This window comes from Somniosus microcephalus, chromosome 2 (assembly GCF_052327205.1).
Source record: "Somniosus microcephalus isolate GS21.2 chromosome 2, FLI_Smic_1.0, whole genome shotgun sequence".
Lineage (NCBI taxonomy): Eukaryota > Metazoa > Chordata > Chondrichthyes > Squaliformes > Somniosidae > Somniosus > Somniosus microcephalus.
This window is the reverse complement of record NC_140988.1, coordinates 88,392,762-88,414,768: the sequence shown is the minus strand read 5'-3', so window position 1 is coordinate 88,414,768 and position 22,007 is coordinate 88,392,762.

The window sequence follows — 22,007 nt, the reverse complement described above, 5'->3', positions numbered from 1 at the left end:
AGAGACAGAGAGTAGGGATAATGGTTATGTACTCAAATTAGCTGTATGTGACTAGTGGTCCCCCAGGGATCTGTACCAGGGCTTCAGCTTTTCACTATATTTATAAATGACATAGATGAGGGAATAGAGAGCCATATATCCAAGTTTGCTAAGTTAGGTGGCACAGTTTGTACAGTGGTTGGGAGCAGAAAGTTGCAAATGGACATTGATAGATTAAGTGAGTGGGCAAAACTGGCAGATGGAGTTCAATGTGGGAAAGTAAGGCCATCCACTTTGGACCTAAGATAGATCAGAATATTTTCTAAATTATGAGAAGCTAGGAAATGTAGATGAGCAGAGCAATTTAGGGGTCCATGTATAGAAATCACTAAAAGCTAGTGGACAGGTACAAAATATAATTAAAAAGGCAAATGGAATGTTGGCCTTTATCTCAAGGTGGGTAAATGGAGTTAAGATACAGATCAGCCAGGATCTAACTGATTGATGGAGCAGGCTCAAGGGGCTGAAAGGCCTACTCCTATTCCTATGTTCCGAACAGAAGCAGCAGAGTGCTACAACGATGCATGTGCCTCTATGAGATTGGCCGGTGACAGGACCATCGGGGCATTAAAGATACGTTTTCACTGCCTAAAAAAGTAGAGCGGGTCTCTGTAGTATGCTGCAGATGGTGTCGCTGGCCTAGAAATTGGCCTGAGGCGCCCAAGCGGCGCAAAGTTTGCCTGGGCGCTGGAATTTGCGCCGCGATCGCCGCATTAGCAATCGCCGCAAATTCAGTTGAAGTGCCCCTAGAGGGAGACGGGGCGCGGCTCGAGGCGCTCCGCGTCCCTCTTAGGGCGCTGAAAGTGAATTCGCAGCGCTACGTGCCGCAGCGCCACACGCTGCGGCACGGCACGCTGCAGTACTGCAGGCCTTCCTCCCACTGTTAAGGGGGAGGGGCCTGCAGCAGCACGAGCCCCGACCATGAGTGCCGGCAAAAGAGCCCGGCACCAAGGAGAAGTGCCGGGCTCTCGGGAAACAGCCGGCAATGCCGCGGGGAGGGGACCAGGAGGCCGGGGACGGAGGTGCTGGTAGGCGGCCGCCAAAAAAGCGGCCGCCCCGCACCTCCACCTTAATTTGCGCCTCTGCCGGCGCAGCAAGGCCCCGTGAACCGGGCGCGGGTAGCGAACGGCGCTACAGCAGCGTTCACTACCAAATATCGCGATCGGGGCGCGAATGGGGCGCTGCGCACACCGATGACGTCATCGGTGGCGGCGCAGTGCAAAAGACTAACGCCACCATTAGCGCCCCTGCTGAATATCGCGGGAGGCACAGCCAGTGGTGCTACAGCCACTGACTGCCTCTTTAGGCGCTAACAGGTGGCGCTACTCACCCAATTTCTCCCCGGCTGTGCCCTTCACAGTTTCACCATTCAAGAAGGGCTGAACTTTGACATTGCTGGCAAGGAGGTCCTGGCTCTGTGGATCAAGAACTGCATGGCGGAGGGCATCAGGATGACCAACAGTCAGTGACACCTCAGTGACAGCTGCAAGGGCCATCAGAGCACGTCTCATCGCTGAACTCTTATGTCCTGTGTAACACAGTCTGCTGTTGATGCCAGAGCCTTACCTCCTTCTCCCCCATTTCCCAATATAGGGACATTCCCTCAATCCACTAACCATATTACCACAAGACAACACAGCAGTCCCCTTTGCCCCTACATGAGCATGCCAATAGTCATGACCTGAGCCAGTACCAAATAATTGCAGCTTCTCCTGTGTGACTGTAACTTCAATGAATAACAAAGTGCCATGTCAGTGCACAATTTTAATACAATGAAGTCCAAAATGAACACAAGCCAAACTAGTCTTTCTTAGGAGTGTGCTTCCCCTTGGTGCCTACACATGCTCTTCTTTCACCTATTCTAGCGTTTCGCCCAGATGCCATCATGGGACTGAGATGGACCTCATCTAATAGCAGCTGCTGCTGGCAGGGAGTTGATGTTGGCTGGATCTCTAGAGCTTGCTCCTGGGCAGTTTAATAATGCCTCTCACATTCCACTGTGTGGTTTTTTTTAAATTTGTTCATGGGATGTGGGTATCACTGGCAAGATCAGCATTTATTGCCCATCCCTAATTGCCCAAGAGCAGGTGGTGGTGAGCCGCCTTCTTGAACCACTGCAGTCCGTGTGGTGAAGATACTCCCACAGTGCTGTTAGGTAGGGAGTTCCAGGATTTTGGTCCAGCAACGATGAAGGATTGGCAATATACTTCCAAGTCAGGATGGTGTGTGGCTTGGAGGGGAACTTGGAGGTGGTGGTGTTCCATTGCACCTGCTGTCCTTGTCTTTCTAGGCGCTAGAAGTTGCGGGTTCGGGAGGCACTCCCAAAGAAGCCTTGATGAATTGCTGCAATGCATCTTGCAGATGGTGCACACTTCAGCCACGGTGCACCGGTGATAAAGGGAGTGAATGTTTAAGGTAGTGGATGGGGTGCCAATCAAGCGGGCTGCTTTATCCCAGATGGTGTCGAGCTTCTTAAGTGTTGTTGGAGCTGCACTCATCCAGGCAAGTGGAGAGTATTCCATCACACTCCTTACTTGTGCCTTGTAGATGGTGGAAAGGCTTTGGGGAGTCAGGAGGTGAGTCACTCACTGCAGACTACCTAGCCTCTGACCTGCGGCTAGTTCTGGAGCACAAGTCTTCAGCACTACAGTCAGGATGTTGTCGGAGCCCATAGCCTTTGCTGTATCCAGTGAGCTCAGTCGTTTCTTTATATCATGTGGAGTGAATCAAGTTGGTTGAAGACTGGCTTCTGTGATGGTGGGGACCTCAAGAGGAGGCTGAAATGGATCATCCACTCAGCACTTCTGGCTGAAGATGGTTCTGAATGCTTCAACCTTGTTTTTTGCACTCCTGTGCTGGGCTCTGCCATCACTGAGGATGGTGATATTCAGGGAGCCTCCTCCTCCTCCCGTTAGTCCTTTAATTGTCCACCACCATTCACGACTGGATGTGGCAGGACTGCAGAGCTTTGATCTGATCTGTTGGTTGTGGGATCGCTTAATTCTATCTATAGCATGCTGTTTCCGCTGTTTAGCATGTATTATGTCCTGTGTTGTAGCTTCACCAGATTGGCACCTCATTTTTAGGTACACCTGATGCTGCTCCTAGCATGCTCTTCTAAATTCCTCATTGAACCAGGGTTGGTCCCCTGTCTTGATGGTAATGGTAGAGTGAGGGATATGCTGGACCGTGAGGTTACAGATTGAGGTGGAATACAATTCTGATGCTGCTGATGGCCCACAGCACCTCATGGATGCCCAGTTTTGAGCTGCTAGATCTGTTCTGAATCTATCCCATTTAGCACGATGGTAGTGCCACACAACATGACGGAGGGTGTCCTCAGTGTGAAGACGGAACTTTGTCTCCACAAGGACTGTGCGGTTATTACTCCTACCAATATTGTCATGGACAGATGCATCTGCGATAGGTAGATTGGTGAGGACGAGGTCAAGTAGGTTTTTCTCTCGTGTTGGTTCTCTGACCATCTGCTGCAGGCCCAGTCTGGCAGCTATGTCCTTCAGGACTCAGCCAGCTTGGTCAGTAGTGGTGCTACCGAGCCACTCTTGGTGATGGACATATACCTCCTCCAACCTGGTGTGCTGTATTCGCTGCTCATGATGCGGTCTCCTCTACATTGACCAAATAAGATTAGGTGATCGCTTTTCTGAACACCTCTAATCAGTCTGCAAGTGGGACCCTGAACTTCCTGTCACTTGGTTTATACCTGAAATGTTCCACAGAAGCTGCATTACCTGCTGAGTGTCTCCAGCATTTTCTATTTTTGTTTCAGATTTCCAGCATTTGTTGAGAGCCCTTCTCCCCCTCCTCCTCCTCCTCCCACTGCGAGCAGCTTGTCTTCTTTGCTGCCTCTGCTCCCTCTCCCTGTCATGCTGCAGCGCGAGGAGGACTGCAACTAGAGCCCCCATGACTGGGAGCAAGTGGTGTAGTCAGAGGCCTTCCAGTTGCAGCCAACACCTTCCCAATGTCCATTAGCACTCCTTGCACACTTTAACAATGTTATAAATGTCTTCCAGCAAACCAGCCTTCATATAAACTCTTCAAGAGCCAGTACAAGAGAAATAATAATCTTACCTGCAAGTTGGAAGTATCTCTTTAAATAGCGCTGGTGGGGGGTCCCTCGTGCAACTGAACGCAAGCTCAGCTGTGCATGTTTAGGAGAGGGTGTTGTTTGGAACGGTGACGTCCAAATTGGTAGGTCGTGCGTCCAATCAGTGTTACACGCTGACTGACATCATGATCTGTCTACACTGCATACTGCCGCTGCACGCATGTCCCGCCCGTGCTATTGCCCTCATCAAGATGGCAACCAGCGCGGGCCGCACCAGATGTGGGCGGAAGCAAGGAGACTGCCATTTTATTCCCGAAACCGGCTTTAACTGCTGGTGTTAAGGTGCCAAATTTTGAAGCCAAAATTCATTCTCCACCCACACTCCCATCAGAAAATAACATAGTTAAACACACCATATGAGCAATTCGAGACATGACATGATAAGTGTAGCATGCTCAGGATGCAGAGGTGACTTTGGACCTATGGTTCCCAAAGCTCTCTACCACTGGCGTTTTCCTTGCATCACGTCTGGGTCTGTTGTAGACTAATTGATAGAGATTGATTGCTATGATTAGTCAACAACTCCATTATCATTGTACCATGCGACTACCAGGATAGTAGAAGGCGAACTAGATGGTCTTTCTTTATCTAGCAATTGCTATGTTTGTATCTCATCCCTCTTCCCCCCCCCCCCCACCCCCCATGAGAAAGCTTAATCAGAGGGAAAATGTCTATTATGCTCAATTTTGTGGTTTCACAATGTCAAATGCAAGTTGAGGCTTACATGGCAGCAAAGCTTTGATTGAATCCCATTATCTATGTTTGACATGCTACATGCGTACTGATCTTTCTCTTCTCACCCCCACCATAGGAAAGAGCTTAAATGCAGCCATGCAGATAATGGGCTGAACTGCAAACTATTTTCTGACTGTTGGCCTGCACGACTTGCGAAACATTTTTAGAGCTTCCATTAAAGCGTATTTTAATTCCACAGATAGCAATACTTTGTAAATGGATTGCAGAGAGATTTTCTTTTTTGCTGCACTCAGTTTATCCTGTTTTTCTTCTATTATCTGGTAAAAGTATTTATATATTATCCTATTTTCCCTTTCAAAGTTGATGCATATCGTACATGCAATCTGATTTTAACAGACAGGCAGTAAACCTTCTCCCAGACTAAATTCTGAGGCGCCTAAAGGTATTTATGATCTGTGAGCAGGGCCAGGTTATTTTTTCTCTCAGTTTCTGTCCCTCTCTTTGGGAAAGCTCTTGGCTTCAATTCTAATCCTACACCTAGCAGCACCGCTGAAGTCAGGGAGTTACTGGTTGGGCACTGACCTATGTCCTACCGTTTCATGGCACAGATTATACTGTGTAGCTCAAAATTGAAATTTTAAAAAATATGGCTCAGAGATTCCATATGGAATCCTCTGATTTCCCACTGTAACTTTAGTGGGAGATTAGTGGAATCGGCAGAGAAATGGCGTAAGCAGTTGAAAATGGTTCCGCTGGTTATGGCACGAGTTTGGGAGAACCTTCATGGAATTTCCAGGCCTATCTATTTGGTGGTATAACAATGGATGTAGCCAGAGACATCCCTAGTAATGACGTCTACTTAATGGTGGCCTGATGTTTCTCTTTCCTCTCTGGTGTTTCTAGCACATAGGGCTGGATTTTATCAATGGGGACGCGTTGGGGGTGGGGCTGCTGGTTGTCGGGTTTCAGTCCCGCCTCCATCGACATCGGGCCAACCCACGCTATTTTCGCTTGATTGACCTTGTTAAGCCCGCCCTGCGGGCTTAGCCGGCCAATTAAGGGAAAGCCGGTGACAGAGAAGCTATCAAACACGGATAATCTCTGTTCTTTGGTGAGTCCTTGAACTGAAGACTCACCAAACCTCTTTCCAGAGCAGAAATCAGATGGCTGTTGCATCGGAGAATGCAGCAGCCATTCTGTCATCTCTGCGGTTGCGATGAGGAGCCTCCGGATTCCCAAGGGTTAAAGCCTGCAGGAAGAAGCAAAGGTAAGTAAACTTTTTCTAACACTTTACACTCACCTCCCATACTTACCTCTCCACACTTGCACCCACCGCTCACCTCCACAACGCACTTTTGGATCCCTCTCTCCCCCGCAGACCCATTGCTCGCCTCGCTGACCCTGGCGAGGTTCGCAGGCATCAGGAAGCCCGTACCTGTGTGGGTAAAATGGGGATAAGCCTCTTAACTGCCTGTTAACTACCTGTTAACAGGCAGTTAAGTGGTTGTAATCCCCTTCCCATCTCGAGGAAACGGGTCCCTGCGCGAGTCGGGGACCCGCCTCCCGGGAAGATGGCACGGAGGTGGGTTAGGAGTGGGGTCGGTACCTGCTCTCAGTTTCTGCCATTTTCCAGGCAGTCCCGCCTCCATACCCGCCTCCCCAGGGCTGGCAAAATTCCCACCATACATTTTTAATATTGAACTGAGGCCCAATTTCATGTAAGCCTTGGCATCAAGCTTCTGACACACACTGGAAGTGACCACTCTATGCCTGGAAATGGGCCAAAACAAATTTTTTGCCCCATTAGTATTTATTTCAGTAGCACAGTGGATGAGCTGACAATGTACACATTTGGATTTCCTTGGACATATTATCAGTTGAAGGATTAATGAATAATGACAAGTTTGGTCATACAATGATTTTGTTGATTGCACCCTGCCCTGCACAACTTTTAAAAATTAAAATAGCACCAAAATGAAAACACACGTTGTAGAAGTTTGTACTATTATAGTACAAACTTATCGTGGCAGCCAACAAGGAATTATAGCTGTTTGTTGAAAGTTTTTAAACAGTCCTTCGAACAAACTCCCTAATATGGAAAGAACAGGCCTTTAGGTTTATGTAGTATTTCTTATTCTCTCAGTTGTCATGATTGATTATTGAGCACTTGTTAGGCAAAAGTTCTACTGACTTCTTTTAGTGCTTCTTAAAGATTTACTTCTTGTCAACTCATTATTTCCATCTGTATAACAGAAGAAAATAGATGCAGTGATATCAGACTGTGTTAATATATATAAACATAATTTTATCTCAGCGTGTTCAGTGCATGGCTAAGTTTTAATGGCAGTGACATCTAGTTTATGTTCATATACATATTTATATTGTATTTTGTTACAGTACAAATAACAGGGTAAAATAGGATGCAGTTAGATAGTTCGCAGCGACAGAGCTCTGGACTCTCAAGTCCGGTCAAGTCAATTCTGAACTCCCTTCTCAATTGATGCTCCAGATGCACCCAGACGTTGCTTTCCTATCTGATCTTTGTCCAATCTCAGCAATATCTGGTATAGAAACTCTAGGAAAGCACGTCAACATTGTAAGTCATTCAATGAGAGACATTTAAGTATCAAAATGTCTATTTGTCAATGGTAGTTGATTTTGCTCTTCTCTGGCTTGCATGTGAGTCCCAGCCAAAACTGCAATTGATTGCTGATGAATTCTGCTGAATCTTGAGTCACCTACTGCACATTTTCCTGCAATATATATATGAAGTTTGAGGGTGGTATTTGTTATGTTCATTAATAACAAGTCGTTTTTATTAAGAACAGCTAGCTTTTGCTAGACACTTTATTGAGCACATGTGGACTAGGTACAGTATCTGTAGAGGCCTCCATCTTGACTGCTGCCTTGTGGGTAGCCTAGTGCATCATGGGTAGCCCACTCTTATATACATACAGCACCACCTAGTGTACCATTCCAGAATGACAGGTTACTGATCATTACATCCCCCTTTCTTTGAGGTTAAACAAAATCAGTATCAATCAATATCAATAAATAACAACATAAACATCTTCAACAGTCAATACATTTTTAATGTAGTTATCTTTGTACTCAAAGATTAAGTCTATCAAGCTTTTTTACTTCACGTGTGGATCTTCTCAGCACAGGTAAGTCTGATGTGTTTTCATGAGAGCCTGTTTGTGTATTTGTGTTAGATTGTTCTGGTGGTGAGTGACAAGATTCAGTTGCGGCATTGTCATCGATTTGCTCTTCGATAGTCTCTGTCTCAGTTCCTTACTCTGCTTTTCTTTTGCACAGCAGGGTAGCGTGGTACGCAACTTGCGACCCATTAGGAGTTCAGCAGGTGAAGAACCAGAGTCTAAAGGTGAGGCTCGGTAGCTCAGCAGGGCGAGATAAGGATCAGACTTGCTTTCTGTCGCTTTCTTCATTAGCTGCTTGAGAACTTGAACACCTTTCTCTGCCTTACCATTCGACTGAGCATACAAAGGACTGGATGTGATGTGTTGAAAGTCATAATGTGCTGCAAACTGTTGCCACTCCTTACAGTTGAAGCATGGACCATTGTCGCTAACGGCAATCCTGGGAATTCCATGTCTGGCGAAGATGGATTTCACATGCATTATGACACTGCTTGCTGTGGTTCTTGAGAGCAGCGCCATCTCAGGATAGTTAGAATAGTAGTCAATCACTATTAGATAGTCTTTACCATTTAAATGAAAAAGGTCCATACCAACCTTTTGCCATGGTGCTGTTGGTATGTCAGCTACTATCATTGGTTCCTTTGCTTGTTTGTTTTGGTGTTTCTGACATGTCTCACATTTGCCTATCATGTTCTCAATGTCCTTATTTATGCCAGGCCAATAAACAGTCTCTCTTGCTCTCCTTTTGCATTTTTCAATTCCGAGGTGTCCCTCATGAATCCTTTTGAGCATGTCTTGACGTAGAGCCTGTGGAATGACTATTCTGTTCTGTTTTAGTAATAGTCCACTTGCGACACTCAATTCTGACCTTATGTGAAAATATTTTGGACAGGAACCTTTTGGCCAACCATGATGAATGTTCTCTATTACTGTTTGTAATGCTGTATCTTTTACTGTTTCTTCTGCTATTTGCTTTGATTTTGTGTCTGACACGGGCAGCGCAGCAGTGACCATACTCACATGAACATCCACGTCTTCTTCAGTAGAGCTTACATGACTCATTGTGGGTGCTCGGGATAGTGCATCTGCTAACACTATGTATTTGCCTGGTGTGTAGAACAGTTCAAATTCATATCTTTGCAGCTTCATCATGAGTCGTTGAATCCTTGGAGACATCTCATTCAGGTTCTTTTTTATGATGGCAACCAGTGGGCTGTGGTCTGTCTCAACTGTGAAGGTGGGAAGTCCATATATGTAGCCATGGAACTTTTCTAGTGCAACTACCAAGCCTAGACATTCCTTTTCAATCTGGGCGTATCGACACTCAGTATCAGTCATAGACCTGGAGGCATAGGCAACAGGCTTCCAATCTTCACCCTCTGCTTGTAGCAAGACCGCACCTAGGCCATCTTTTGATGCATTCGTTGACACTTTGATTCTTTTTGTTGGGTCAAAGAAGGTGAGTACAGGTGTGGTTGTCAGCACTGTTTTGAGGTTTATCCACTCTTGTTCATGTCTTTCTGTCCATGCGAACTCATTTGTTTTATGTAGCAGGTCTCGCAGACAGGCTGTCTTGGCTGACAAGTTAGGAATGAACTTTCCAATGAAGTTTATCATCCCCATGATGCATAGCACTCCTTTTTTGTCAGTGGGTCGGGGCATTTTGAGTATGGCGTCTACTTCTTCCATATCTGGCTCTATTCCTTTACCAGATAGATTATCTCCTAGGAAAGTGACTTTCTGGATGCCAAACTGACACTTGGCTTTGTTGAGCTTCAGTCCATTCCGGCGTATGCTCTGTAGCACTTTAGTCAGTCTCTCATTGTGTTCTTTCAGTGTGGAGCCCCAGATGATGATGTCATCAACATAGACCCAAACTCCTTCCAGACCTTCAATTATGTGTTCCATCGCTCTATGAGAGATTTCAGATGCAGATATTATCCCGAAAGGCATTCTGAGGAAACAATACCTGCCAAATGGTGTGTTGAAGGTACAGTATTTGGTGATCTCTTCATCCAGTTTTAGTTGCCAAAATCCTTGTGAGGCATCGAGCTTTGTGAAGTATCTGGCACCTAACATTTCACTGGTGATTTCTTCTCGCTTGGGAATCTGGTAGTGTTCACATTTTATGTTTGCATTTAAGTCCTTTGGATCCATGCATATTCTTAGATCATTGTTCTTTTTCTTTACACATACCATGGAGTTAACCCAGTCTGTTGGCTCTTCGACTTTCCTGATGACTCCTAGTGTGGTCATTCTGTCCAGTTCATTCTTGAGCCGGTCACGCAGGGGTGCTGGAACTCTTTGTGGAGCATGTACCACTGGCTGAGCATCCTCTTTTAGCTGGATCTTGTAAGTGAATGGTAGAACTCCAAATCCTTTGAACACATCCTGGAAATTATTCACTACAGAATCCACCGAGTCATCTGGTCTGCTTATGGCACAGTTTATACGGTAGACTCTCTTGACCAGTTCTAAGTCCTCACAAGCTTTGTCACCCAGTAGTGAATCAAGTCCTTCAGCCACAACAGAAAACATGATGATGCACTTTGTCTTTGACTGTCACTTTAAGTCTGCATACACCTAAGCTATCTATTTTCTGTCCATTATAGTCCTTCAGTAGTACTGACTTTTTCTGTATTTTGGGCTTTTCTTTCATATTGTTAATGTCACTCATACTGATTAAGTTTGCTTTTGCCCCAGTGTCTAGTTTCAAGGTAACTAATGCTCCATTTACCTGCAGTGGGATCATCCATTTATCCTCTTTTACTGCATTTACTTTATGTTCAGCATTGTTAATTCCTGAGGGCTGCACATTTTCTGTACCTTTTTGATATTGTCACATGACACCATTCCTACAAAACATGTCTCACTTAAATCAGTGTCCTCAATTACATTAACTCATTGCCCTTTCTTAGTTTTTACTTTTGAAAAGCATTGTTTGGCAAAGTGATTCTTTCCATGACATTTTGTGCACATTTTTCCAAACGCTGGACATTGTTTTAACTGGTGTTTGTAACCACAGTGTTTACAATTAAAAATTCCTTCCTCCGATTGCTTTTCACTTCTGTTCTGCCCATGTTTCTTCCCCTTGTAGGACACAGCACCGACAGCAGCACTTACTGCAATCGCATCATCATTGATTTCACTGAAAGTCTTGGCATGCTTTTGAGCTAGCTCGCTAGCTTGGCATATTTTCACAGCAATTTCCAATGTTAGTTCGATTTCTCTCAACAGACATTCCCTGACTTTTTTTTATCATGAATACCAAACACAATCTGGTCACGAATCATGGATGCTTTCAGCTCAGAGAAATTACATGTCTGTGCTTTCAGTTTCAGATCAGTCAAAAAGCTATCAAAAGTCTCATTTTGCTGCTGTGTCCGAGAATGGAAGATGTACCTCTCATAGGTTTCATTCTTTTTGGGAGAACAATGTGTATCAAACTTCTTTAGCACATCGTCTAATTTTTCTCTGTTCTCCTCTGGATTAAATACAAATGTATTAAATACCTCTATCGCCTGTGGGCCTGCAACCGTGAGCAGCAACGCTATTTTCCTTGTGTCTGGCTTCGTACCATACCCGGTGGCAGCAATGTAGAGTTCGAATTGTTGTTTAAAAGTCTGCCAATTGGAGTCGACATTTCCTGTGAGTTTCAAATGCTCTGGTGGCTTCAAATTCTCCATGTCGCGTTGCACAATATTCAGCAGATCTTACCAAGCCTGGTACCATGTTATGTTCATTAATAACTAGTCATTTTTATTAAGAACAGCTAGCTTTTGCTAGAAATTTTATTGAGCACATGTGGACTAGGTACAGTATCTGTAGAGGCCTCCATCTTGACTGCTGCCTTGTGGGTAGCCTAGTGCATCGTGGGTAGCCCACTCTTATATACAGCACCACCTAGTGTACCATTCCAGATTGACAGGTTACTGATCATTACAGTATTGACTAATTAAGAGGAAAAAGCAGGTGATAAGCTATGTATTTTCCTCAGATGATATATATTTTTATTTCCAAGAATAGCCATTACAAATAAACAGAAATCAGTACTTTTTGTGACTAATAGTTTTCTCTTTATATTATCTAATTTTATTCCGATTTCAATTTATACTGAATAAAATTCAGAATTTTTGTGAATAGTTATCAAATGAGATTTTCTTCTGAGCATCAAAAAAAATGCTCCACAATTTACTGTAGCCCTCGACCCCCGCCGTTCTTGCCCATTTAATTTCTATGACCTTTTGCACTAGAACTTGCTGTAAGTTAGTGATTTAAACAGCACAGCCCCCTCTACAAGGCATCTGGGACTGTGTGAACAGGGAAAGCAACTGTGTATCTCCTCAATCAATCAGATTGAAGAATTGTTAATAAACAGCACAAGTGAGGTACGGTAGCATGGTTAAATTACTGGACTAGTAATCCAAAGGCCTGGACTAATGATCCGGAGACACAAGTTCAAATCCCGCCATAGCAGCTGGGGAATTTAAAATCAGTTAATCAAATAATTCTGGAATATAAAGCTAGTATCAGACCATGAAACCACCAAATTGTTGTAAAAACACATCTGGTTCACTAATGTCCTTTAGGGAAGGAATTCTGCTGTCCTTACCTGGTCTGGCCTATATGTGACTCCAGGCCCACAGCAATGTGGTTGACTCTTAACTTCCCTCTGAAATGGCAGCTCACTGCCACCTTCTCACCTTGCCAATGATGCCCACATCCTGTGAACAATTTAAAAAAAAGTCTGAATCAGGAAGTTTCAGTTAGAATAGTGAATTCAATGGCCTGTAATTTGCAGTCAGTGGTGAAGCAAAGCTGCCCACAGAGATCTCTCTGTGGTGAGAAGATTGGCTATTTTGACATTTAATTGATTTCAGCACTCTGTAATGGGAATTCCTAGTGCAAGTCTAAGCAGCTAATCAAAATGCAGAATTTTCACAGACAGGAAATGAGAAGCTGCTTTTATCCAGACTTTTTTAAATGTTACAGAGAGCAAAATAAAGATTGGGACTCTCACATGGGGACAGGATAGAAGCTCAGATATCATGAAGAAAATTATAAAAAAAACATTTTCAAAAGTTTTTTAAAATTGTAATTTTTATCATAATAGAGAAATTTGACATTCCACAAATATAAAAATTAGATTTTCACACCAGAAAAACGCTTTTAAAACCCAATTTACACCTATTCGAACAAGGTTTAATGGGGTATTTAATAATGATATTACCGTGGAAAAGCCCAAGTTTTCATCAGTTTCACTGATTTCACTGATTACACTATTTGCTGGCTATGGTGGGGTGGGGTCCACAGCACAGCCTATGTTGGAGCTGTGAATGACTGACCGCAACTTCAGGGTTTTCACATTAGGATGCGTATGCACTACATCCTGAAGTTGAGGTCAGTTTCAGAGGGATAATGACGGCAAACTACCAGCGCAAATTCTGGGCCAATGTAAATCAGGTACAGAAAGCAAAATAAAAAGAGGGAAAGAAAGATTGGATTAAGAGAGAGGAAAAGAGGAAAAAAAACCCAGAAAAAGTTAAAAAAAATGATTACTTTTTTATAAATCTCCAACAATTAAAATCTGAAGGAATGAGACTCCACACTTGTAAAAGTTAATTTTCAGTGCCAGAGAGGTCGGTTGGGAGTAATTAAGACTTACCATGCCGTTAAAAAGGGTACTTAAACTGAATTGGACAAGCCCTAACCTTCTGTGGTGAGTTTAGTCCGTACCTACCATGCAAGTACAGGAACTTCACAGCGTTCAATACATTTTGAATGGTGAGCCAGTCGGCGAGATACCATTATTGCGCAGTTTATGGGGGAATGGCGCATCTTGGACAGCAACTTCCAGATTTTCACATTTAACTGCGCATCTGCAATGCCTGAAGTTAATGTCCGATTTGCACATAAATAATGGTGAGCGCGTTAGCCTCACTGTTATTTTTACAGTAAATCCTGGCCTGGTACTTAGGCAGTAAAACAGTGAACAACCAGATTAGTAATGATTTATGTAAATAGGGCTGCTTGATGTGGTCAATGGAGACAATAGCACGATGTATTCTTTCTTGATCAAGGAGGACAGCACACACAAGCCTATCACCTGAGGGAATGATTTATGCAAAGTAATAAAATAAGGTTGACTTGAGTTATAGTTAATGTAAACAAGAAAATGGATGTTTTTATTGCAATGTCATGTAGCAATACTACTGCTCACTTCCACATTCCTTTATTTATTGTTAAATAGAGCGTGATGTCTGCATTTGTGTGTTTTCAGATCATTATTAGATTTGTCCTCGATCATGGGTTTTCTACTCATATTATGGGGATAGCTTTTCTGTACTTCTAGACCTAGAAATTCAGTATCCCCACGTTTGGGGCGCTACAGTTGAGCGTGCGCTAAATTTAGCGCCTGGCGCAACTTAGCGCCACCTTCACCGAAATTGAGTTGCATCGCCCCAAGAGGTTGTTGCTGTGCTAAAGCAGGCGGTGCATGACTATCCTAAGGCGCTAAGCCGGAGAGGCGAGGCACTACCACCGAGGGCGGGCGCAGCACAGGTGCGGCCAGTTAGCGATTGCAGGCAGACATGCTGGTGCCGGTCACCTCTTAAAGGGGGAGGGTCGATTTGGCTTGCAGCCACGCCCTGCACATTGGAGCCCTGATTCTAGGCCCAGACAGACCTGCTGCAACATCGTTACGCCTACGACCATGGAGAAGGCCAGGGAGCGAGCGCAGCGCTTCAGTGAGGGGGCCCTGAAGGTTCTGGTTGGCGCAGTGGAGCGCAGGCGACCTATCCTCTTTCCTGACAGTGGCAGGAGGCCGCTGCCCAGCGAATATAAAAAAGCTTGGAGGGAGGTGGCACACAGAGTGACCTCCAGCAGCATGGTCCCTAGGACCCCAACGCAATGCAGGAAGAAGTTCAACGACCTCACTCGGGTTGTCAGGGTGAGTACCCTTTCCAGTATCCTCTTCATCCCTGCATGTGCACCTCACTTTATGGCCAAAGGGACCTGAAAGCCCCAATGCCCAGCCCTCATCCAACACCTATGGGACTCTCATGAAAATCACATGCACATTCACCACTTGACACACTGTCAGGGCTATTCGACCATGGGAGGCAGTGCAGCCAAGATCAGGGCTTGACACTGTCAGGGCTATTCCACCATGGGAAGCAGTGCAGCCAAGATCAGGGCTTGACACTGTCAGGGCTATTCGACCATGGGAGGCAGTGCAGCCAAGATCAGGGCTTGAAACTGTCAGGGCTATTCGACCATGGGAGGCAGTGCAGCCAAGATCAGGGCTTGACATGTCAGGGCTATTCCACCATGGGAAGCAGTGCAGCCAAGATCAGGGCTTGACACTGTCAGGGCTATTCGACCATGGGAGGCAGTGCAGCCAAGATCAGGGCTTGAAACTGTCAGGGCTATTCCACCATGGGAGGCAGTGCACCCAAGATCAGGGCTTGACACTGTCAGGGCTATTCGACCATGGGAGACAGTGCAGCCAAGATCAGGGCTTCACTCTGTACTCAGAGCCCATCCTTTCTCTTGCAGGGCAAGCTGGCCCACAATAGGAGGCAGCAGCAACGGAGCAGGGGAGGCCATCCTGAACTTAAAGACCTCAGCGACCTGGAGCAGCGAGTGGAACGGATTATGGCAGGCCGGCTGATTGGCCCCGTCGCCACTGGAGATGCCGACCCCGTTCTGGACAGCAATGGTAAGGTCATCACCTTTTTGACCTCTCTCTGTCCACCTGTGCCTCACACCAGCATCCTTTGCCACTATCGAACCAATGCAGTGCATTGCAGCACTCATGCCTCCCTCGCTGCCGCCCTGTCCTCACACTAAAGCAACTCTTGTACCTCCCTGCTTTCAGATGCTGATTCACCAGGTGAGGAGGCGGGCCCTCAAGCTGGCACTGTGAGTGAATCAGAAGGCGAGGAGGAAGAGGAAGCCGGAACATCAGTGCCACCCTCAGCCGAGGCAGCCCATGGCCATGATGGGGACACGTCTTCCCTGGAGGGGAGCAGGGGGGAAGGGTCTGAGGAGGGTGAAGCTCCGGGGCCCAGCGGGCTGCAGCAACGTGGGGGGGGGGGGTAGGGAAGCTCGGCGGCCTTCTCCCCAGAGGGCGAGTGTGGCCTCCAGTCCTGCTACAGTGAGTGCAGAGGAGGTGCGGCTCCTTGGTGAAATGGGCGCCCAGGCGGAGCGCAGGCACACTGAGCTCATGGCTGCAGTGGCAAGGATGCCTGACTCCATAGAGTCACTGGCAAGGAGTGTACAGGAATTCGGGGCAGCACAGGCAAGGAGTCTGCAGGAATTCAGGGCAGCACAGGCAAGGAGTCTGCAGGACTTCGGGGCAGCACAGGCAAGGAGTCAGCAGGACGTCGGTGCAGCACAGGCAAGGAGTCTGCAGGACTTCGGTGCAGCACACGCGGCTTCCAGCCAAGTGCTTAGTCATGCCATGCAGTCACTGGCTGGTCTGATGCAGACACAGATCAGGGCCACACGAGCACTAACTGCTGTCACCCTCGCTGGATCGGCCAGGATTCGCCGGGGCCCTCGCCGCGCCGCAGCAGGCCAGCAGTCTGTGCTTCAGCAGATTGCTGCGCATGCTTCAGTGCTGCCCTGTGCGAGTGCCAGTGTCTCCTCCGACCAGGGAGTGCCGCTGCTCTGTCAGGTTGGCAGCATTCCTGCTGCCAACACTGTCACTCCTCCACTGCAGCTGCCACCACCCATAGGACAGACTGCTGCCGCCCAAGCAGAGTTGGAGCAGTCAGCAGCCGGGCCCTCCAGGCCCAGAGCTGGTCCAGGCCGTCCCCCAAGGGCATCTGCCGTCTCAACATCTGACCCTCAGCAGCCTTCCCCCAGCCTTGCTGTAGCCACTGGGGTCCCATTGCGAAGGAGCTGTAGGGCGGAAAGGGGCCAATCTCGCAAGCAAAGCAGATCACCCTCACAGGCCAAAAAGTGGGAGGTCTGGCAAAATGTTGTGTTTGTTTTTATGAAGGCCGAGGATCATGGTCATTTTTGTTTAACTCTTTTGTTCATTGTCTCCAGGTTGTGAGAGCCAGTTATGTGTCTGACTTTTTTTGGGGGTTTCTCTGTATTTGTTTGTCATGCGGGAAGGGCACAGAGTTTGTTAAAAAAATAATTGTCTTTATTCGGATTGTGCATGTTTGCACTTTGAACTATTTGTTGCCTTGACCGGCTCAGGGTTTGCGGAGCGGGTCCATTCATGTTCTTTCAATGGCACAAGCCATTCCTTGAGAGGGGGCCTAGAACCGACTTGCAATAAGCCGCTGACGGACGGCCCTTGCACTTTGTGCCTCCCTCCCGTCTTGGTGCTCCTCCTCCTCCTCCTCCTCCTCCTCTGGTGGTCCTCCAATGTTTGCTGGCAGTGGCTGAGTCCTGAGGATAGCCAGGTTGTGCAGCATGCAGCACACTACAACGAAATGGGAGACTCGCTCAGGCGAGTACTGTAGGGGTCCCCCGGAATGGTCCAGACAGCGGAAACGTTGCTTTAGCACACCGATTGTGTGCTCAATGATGTTCCTGGTCGCTTGATGGCTGTCATTGTATCGCTCTTCAGCAGGGGTGGTGGGCGCACGGAGCGGGGTCATCAGCCAGGTACACAAAGGATAGCCCTTGTCCCCGAGAAGCCAGCCTCCTGGGTGAGCCGGGGCTTCGAAAAGGTCTGCCACAGAAGTCTGGCGCAAGATGAAGGCATCGTGGCTGCTGCCTGGAAAGCGGGCATTGACAGCTAGTATCAGCTGCCTGTGGTCACACAACAACTGCACGTTCAACGAATGGAATCACTTCCAGTTGCGGTAATCCTCGGCATTCTCTAGAGACGCCCGCAAAGCCACATCCATGCAGTCAATGGCACCCTGGACCATGGGGAAGCCCGCTATTCTTGCAAATCCCATTGCATGCTCTTGCTGCTTGTCCAGGGTCATGGGGAAGGAAATGTACTGATGTCTCCTTTTGAAGAGGGCATTCGTGACCTGGCGGATGCAGCAATGCACCGCGAACTGGGAGACATTGGCAATGGCCCCAGTAGCGGATTGGAAGGAGCCGGTGGCATAGAAGTTGAGAGCCACTGTCACCTTCACTGCCACCGACAGAGACGTCCTGCTCCTCAGCTGAGGCTGCAGATTTCTCTGAAGCAGGTGGCAGATCTCAGTGACCACCTCCCTTCTGAATTGAAGCCTCCGAATGCACTGCTCCTCAGACATGTTGAGGTAGGAGAAATGCTGGCAGTATACCCTGGGAGGGTAAGGCCTCCTGTGCCGACGCCTGTTGGCCCTCCTCCGTCTGGCCATGATTGGCACTCTCTCTCAGCGACTCTGAGCCCTCTCAATGCAATGGAGAAACCCAACGTTTCCACCCATTGCAGCCCTCATTATATGTGGCCACTCAAGGCTATGGCACTGAAAAATAAATCCAAGTGCAAAGCTCTGGGCTGAAGCCAGAAGTACCTGTGCGAGCGCTGAGTCAAAGAAGTAAGCTCTTTCCCTTTGTCTCTCTGCAAATCTCTCTCTCTCTCACACAGGAGTGGTCCAAAATGGCTACCACAAAGAATGCAGGAAGAGCCCCCTTTAAATAGCACCCCCCCCCCTCCGGCGACTGGGAACCGTTCCACTCAACCAGTCGCTGGAAGCGCCAGGTGGAAAGAAGGGGGGCGCCACTGAAGTTCTGGTTCGGGGCGCACCAAGGGCGTTGCACCATGAAATGACGTCAGGATCTGTGCGCGCAGCTGAGCGGGCGTTGCGGTTTTGCGCCACCGCTAAATCTTCACTCAAGTTTGCGAGAGGCGCAGATCACGCCGCGCCCGGGCGCTAGCCGCTTTGCGCCCCACTTACCGCCCTCTTAAGGCGCTAGTGGCTGGCGCTACCAACTGAATTTCTAGGCCCTAGTGTTTACAAACAAATGAAAACATACGACTGACTGTTAATCTGCAGTAGCACGTGGGTTTGGGTGCGGGTGGGGAGTTAAAACCGGCAAAATTAACAGCACGTTGGGAAGCTGGCTCCGCATTCCACTCGAGCGCGTTGGAATGTGTGTGCGCAATCTCCTTCGGAGAGCTGGGCTGCCACTTAAGATATGTTAATCACTCAATTAGAGCGTTATTGACATGGGATTTCTACTTTAACTTTGGGTCTACGGGTTTCCCGGGCTTCCTGGAACTCGCCAGTGAAAGGAAGGTGAGAACACAATGGCAATTGAGGAGGCTGAAGCCATGACAGGGAAATATGCCAATAAGTACCGAGTACTCACAGCTGCTTTCTTACCAGCATGTGAGGAAGGGTTTTTTCAGAGTACTTGTGCTGAGAGCTTACTTTACACACTTTGAAGGTATCTTCCACACTTTGGAGGTGTCATCTGCAGTTTGGAGGTTTGGAGTTTGGATCTGCACTTTGGAGCTCTGATCTATCAGGTCAGCAGAGGTGCCACTTACACTGCCTTATACTGGCCCTCAAATGAGGATAAAAATGACCAGCACCAGTAACAGCAGCAGTAGCTGCCTGCTGCGCACATACCTGCAGCTCCACAGGAGCGAGGGGAGCAGCAGAGAAGTGCAGCTCGCAGGAGGCCATAGCCGGCATGTAAGGACCACAGGCAGAGGATAAGCTTCCTCGACACATCTGAACACCAGTGTCTCAGAAGGCTCAGGGTGTTGCGTCAGGTGGTGGCAGACATTGGCAGGCTGCTGGAACAAGACCTGCTGCCAATTGGACCTGGTCCTCAACTTTTTTGCCTCTGGATCCGTCCAGGGCTCTACCAGAGACATTTGCAGGATCTCGCAGTTGGTGGCACACAAATGCTTGATAGGTGGCTTGTTTGCCAGGGTTGCTAATTATGTCAACTTTGCCTGTGATGACGCCAGTCAGAATGAGTGGGTGCTCGGGTTTGCAGCTGCGGCTGGCTTCCCACAGGTGCAGGGCATCATCGACTGCACATATGTGACAATTAAGGCACCCATAGATCACCCAGGAGTGTTCATCAACTGGAAAGGCCTCCACCCCATCAATATGCAACTGGTGTGTAACCACAAAAATATTTTTATGCAGGTGTGCACAAGATTCCTGGGCAGCTGCCATGAAGCTTTTGTCCTGCAGCAGTCCACCCTTTCAAATGTCTTTGCACCTGGAAGCTGGCTGCTTGGGGAAAGGGATACTCACTTAAAACATGGCAGATGACACCTCTCAGAAACCCGAGGAATGAGGACCAGGAACGCTACAATGAATGCCATATGACCATCAGATGTGTCATCGAACAAGCCATCAGCATGCTGAAGATGTGCTTCAGGTGCCTGGACAGATCTGGAGGTGTCCTTCAGTAGACACCAGCCAATGTCTCCAGAATGGTTATGGTGTGCTGCATGTAGTGTCCGTGTGTTGATAGAGACACTGAAGACAGCAGTTGGTTCATAGGTGTTTACTAAGCAAAGTCTGGGGGGGTACTAACGGATATAACACAATATACAGGCTTATATAGCCCGAGTGGCCATTACAGCACACATGGGGCTCTTAAAGGCACATACACTACAATTCCTCCCCTTTTAGCTAACCAGTACATCATATTTTAAGTAATTATTAATTACATGTTATAAGAAAAATAATATACACATTGCTATAGTTAATTAATTATAAGTCAGTCTCTCAGGAGGCTTCCTGACTCGGTCCGGATAACGCCTCGGTGGTGTAGTAGTTTCTGGTGGTGTAGTAGGTTCTTTTGGCAAGGCTGATTCGGCTTGAATGCCAGTGTCGGGTTCATCGGGTTCCAGTATCACTGGATCGGAGGTAGATATGGGTATCTCTACTTCATCATTAGGCGTATAGAGTTGTGGTGTAGGTTGTCCCTTTTCGGATGACTCTATGATTTGGTCAGCATGGCACCTTATTATGCTTTCTCCGATGTCCACGGTATACATCAGTGGTCCTAGTCGTGTGCAGATAGTTCCAGGCTGCCATTTCTCGGTACGGTAGTCCCGGGCCAAAACTTGTTGACCTATCTGGAAGGTTCTAGTTGGCCTTTCATTCATGCCTTGAAATTGCCAGTTCTCCACGTCCCTTCTGATGTTGGGCTTGACCAAATCCAGCCGGCATCTTAGGTTTCTATTGAAGAACATCATGGCGGGAGTTTGGTTGGTAACCATATGTGTTGCATTCCTGTATGCGAACAAGAAGTTATCCACCTTGTGCTGAAGTTTTATGTCTTCATTACCCATGGCCTTTATGGCCTTCTTGAAGGTCTGGACAAACCTTTCAGCCAATCCATTGGTGGCGGGAGGGTATGGGGCGGACGTGTAGTGCTTAACCCCATTGTTTTTTAAGAACTTGCTGAATTCTTCAGACACAAATTGCGGTCCATTATCAGAACAGATCTGTTCCGGCAGCCCATTCCTGGCAAATATGGTCCTTAATACTGTGATGGTTTTTTCCGTGGTGGTGGAGGACATCTTTATTACCTCTGGCCACTTGGAGTGTGCATCAACCGCGATTAAGAACATTGAGTCCATAAATGGACCAGCAAAGTCGATGTGTACCCTTTGCCAGGGAGAGGAGGGCCACTCCCATGGATGTAGAGGGGCTTGTGGTGGAGCGTTTTGGACCTTCTGGCATCCTAGGCAGCTCTTGGTCATTTCTTCGATGTCTCCATCAATACCTGGCCACCATACAAATGCCCTGGCTAGGTTCTTCATTTTCACTCCACCCAGATGCCCCTCGTGAAGCTCCTTTAGAACTTTATCCTGGAGTTTGGGTGGAATCACCACTCTGGATCCACACATCAAGGTTCCTCGGCACACTGACAGCTGTTCTCTTCTTTGCGAGAATGCTGGCAACAGTGGTTCGCCATGTGCTGGCCATCCCTTCACTGTTAAATCGTAGACCCGTGAGAGAGTCGGGTCATTTCTTGTCTCCCTTTCAATGGCAGAATTTGTTACTGGTAGACATTCCACTATGGTAGAGTGGAACATC